The sequence below is a fragment of the Miniopterus schreibersii genome (genome assembly GCF_964146895.1).
Source record: "Miniopterus schreibersii genome assembly, chromosome: X".
Classification (NCBI taxonomy): Eukaryota; Metazoa; Chordata; class Mammalia; order Chiroptera; family Miniopteridae; genus Miniopterus; species Miniopterus schreibersii.
The window spans coordinates 84,878,377-84,882,427 of NC_138104.1; positions in this window are offsets into that span (position 1 = coordinate 84,878,377).

Genomic DNA, 4,051 nt, shown 5'->3' on the forward strand with positions numbered 1-4,051 from the left:
CTAGTGCATAATTTATATCCAGTATATATCCAGAGATACTCAAACGAAGTTGTTTTCTCCTTGATAGTTTTTTATATTTTGTGTTATCTAGTTCTACAGTAAGCAAGGAATTTATGGCAAGAAGCCAGTATGCTTCCTCCATTCAAGTAACTGTTATTCACCGTCCTGAAGCACTGAGAAACATGTGTAATTCTTAAGCTTAGCTATGCTGCTGTGCTGAAATATGTTATATCTTGGATAATAGAGAATGACGCATATAGATTTTGTCATAAAAAGTGTTTTGTTCACTTTCTAGTTTTCTTTAAGTCTATAATTCTATAGACTCAGATTATTGACCCCATTCCTTTAAACATGGAAGTTACCACAGTGAGCAGGGCATGGTGCTAAAAAGGGTAAGAGGTGCAACAGCTGGACAATATAACCATAAAAGATTATTCCTTGCTCTATTGAAGACTTTTGTGTTTTGCTGCTGTTCACCCATGGAACATTTTGCTATTTCTTCAAGGCCTCAAGCTGTCTGGGTAGACTTTTTTTTGCTTTATTAGCTGTGCTGGTCCTTTCCTTTCAAGCAATGTCACTTTTTCTCTGAAGGTTACCATTTCCATAATCTTAATGAAATCAGAGTATAGTTACAAAAATCTCCTCAACCCTAAGGTAAAACACAGTATAAAAACATAATACAAATTTCACTATTGTACTTTTTTTTCCATTTATTGCCATTATGTAAGTAATCAATAAAGAACAAAGGATAAAAAATATCCTAAGGCCTAATTCCATGTAAGGAAATTCACCAAAAGCTAAGAAAATGTTAAGCATATCAACCAGATAAATATCATGACAATGAGACTAATTGGCTCTAATTTTAATTCACTACTATGAGAAACATTTAACACATCAGCTGTTACAGATGACAACTTTGTTTTCAAATGCACTGCAATCTATGTCAAGAAAATCAATCACTCCTACAAGAATATTAACTGCTTTAAATCCTTTGTAAAATAAATTGAGGTTTGGTATCTGTTTATAATATGTTATATATACATAACAAATAAATTATGTTATATATATTAATTACACATTATATAGCGCATATTATATGCTACATGCATATGCCATATTATAATTTTATATCATATATTAACATACATAAGCAACGGACCACGGTTGAAATCCATACTAACCAAAACCCCAAGATTCTCAGTTGTCAGACTGTCAGAATATTGCTATTTCTATTCTATTCTACTTAAGTACAAATATAATTTAATTTAAGAATATAATTCATTCATCTGGCTGGTGTAGCTCAGTGGTTGAGTGTCGACCCATGAACCCGGAGGTCACAGTTCCATTCCCAGTCAGGGCACATGCCCTGATTTTGGGCTCAATCCCCAGTAGGGAATGTGCAGGAGGCAGCCAATCGATGATTCTCTCTCATCATTTCTCTCTCCCTCTCACTTCCTCTCTCTGAAAACAACAAACATATATTTTTTAAAAAGACCCCAAGCACGTTTATCATCTTTGTTTATTGCTTACTTTCATTCAGAGAGAAGTATTTGGGTTGTGGGAATCTCATTAGAGCAAATCAAGAGAAAAAATTGTTTGATTAAAATGTGTTGTTTTATTCTAGAAAAAAAGCCTGATTTTTCTTGTTCATGAACAAATTAAAATGAAAACCTTTAGAATAGGAAATTTAAATAAAATCTTTGTAATAAGAGGTTTAAACAACTCAAGAGTAATTATTAATATTATTATCAAGACAAAGAATTGCTAGCTATTTCATAGTATACAAAAGTGGAAATGCACAAATTCAAGTATAAAGCTTCTGTTAAAAGCTTTATGTTATACACTGTTTCCTTTTCCATAAAAAAATATTCATTTCTGAATGATATTGAGTCTGAAAGTGAAATCTAAGGACGTTCTTAAGTGTACATTTTCCAACTCATGCAATGTTCATGGGCAAAGACCCCCGAGGAATGCACAGTGCCAGCCCCTTTCCCTTATAAGTCCGAAAACAAATCCACCATAAAGTGGAATTCATAGAAAAGATGGTTCTCTTTTTGAAGAGGCATTGATAAAATAATGTTTCTTTTCTTAAACATCAAAAATAATTTAATTGATTCATGTAATAAACATAAACAAGAATCTTATATATTATGAATAAGAAGCCATGTCTTTGTTAAGAGATCCATCTTCCAGTAACTCCATCCCCTTAGATATATAAAGAATATATCAATATTCTTTTCCAATTCCCCCTGTTTTTAAAATAGTGTTGTTTTTCATTACTGTTTAGCAGAAATAGAAACCATTTTGATCCTTACAAACTTGGAAATTTACCGGTCACATTGTACCACCATACTATCATTCTCTTTTAGGGGCATATTTTCTCAAAGTCCTTTCAATTCTGCACTGGAGCAGATGCCATCTATGCCCTGCCACGTCCCCTTCACATCTAAATCTCCCCTGTAGGTTAATAGCTTTATGTAAAACTGTGACTTTCTCCTTGAGGGCTTTCTCTGATCACAGGAAGGAGTTTAGCCCTTGCGTGGGTCAGACCAGAAGTGGCAATTAAAGCCTGCAGGAGCAGTCCTCAACCAACAATAGATGGAAATTGGTGGAAAAATAACCCAACTCCCTTGCCCTTTGATTGGAATAACTCTGAGCTGAATTCTTCCAGATGTCCCTAGTGGGATTTAGCCCCTATTGCCCACAGTGGTAGCCTGCTTATTACTATCCCCTGAATTGGTCTAATCTCTTCACTGTCTTCCACTCCTCTACCTATGCTTCCTGAGATAACATATTAAATAAACTATTTGTTCTCAATGCCTAGTCTCAGTGTCTGCTTCTGGGCATACACAACCTAGGATATCCCTTAGAACACATCAAGTGAGGTCCCTGTCCTACGCCTCATTCCTGCCAGAGCGTTAGTCTACCCTTTTCGTGTCTTTGCCAATTCAAAAGAGCAAGGAGTCCAAGAAGCAAATGGAACATGTTCACCACAAGCATATTCTTGGCACCTGCTGTACAAGAATTCCCTACTAAATAGCCTAACCCTGCTTGCAACACTTGCACAGGACTCTTCTCTGGGCCAGTCCTACTGATGGTAGACGACTAGGCCCAAGAGCTAACCAATGGGTCTCTGTTAGGGGGGAAGTGTGAACCGAGTTAGCACATACTATGCTGGCTAAGGCATCAATGTAATTCAACATGAGCCCTCCCCACCTCCAGTATTGGTTAGACTACATAGTATCCCCCATGTCTTTAATTTCACTTTTGTAGTTTTCACCTATGTTTTCCATGCTGAATTCTAGATAGTTTGCTCAAAATGTTGTTACATTTCTCTATTTCTGTCATCATCTGCATCTATTCACAAGTTAATACGTTGAGTACTTTAAAAAATCAGTGTCTAGCCCGGCCAGATGTGGCTCAGCAGTTGAGTGTCGACCTAGGATCCAGGAGATCGCGGTTTGATTCCCGGTCAGGGCACATGCCCAGGTTACAGGCTTGATCCCCAGTTGGGGGCCTGCAGGAGGCAGCCGATCAATGACAGCTCTCTCATCAATGATGTTTCAACTCTCTCCCTCTTCCTTCCTTTCTCTGACATCAGTAAAGATATTTTTTTTAAAAAAATCAGTGTCTATATTATTCATTTAACAAGTTCTTTAATATTCTTTTCCAATTCTCCCTGTTTTTAAAATAGTGTTGTTTTTCATTACTATTTTGATTCAGTTTTAAATGTCTTCATCCAATTTTAAAATGCTTATGTTGCCCAGCCAGCATGGCTCAACGGTTGAACATCGACCTATGATCCAGGAGATCCCTGTTCAGTTCCTGGTCAGGGCACATGCCCAGGTTTCGGGCTTGATCCCCAGTGGGGGGCGTGCAGGAGGCAGCCGATCAATGACTCATCATTGATGTTTCTATTTCTGTCTCTCCCTCTCCCTTCCTCTCTATGAAACCAATAAAGATATATTTTTAAAAAATGCTTATGTCGTGCTTTATCTCACATTTGTGTACTATTTTTCTCATAGGGCTCTACTCTTTCTGACTGTTGGAT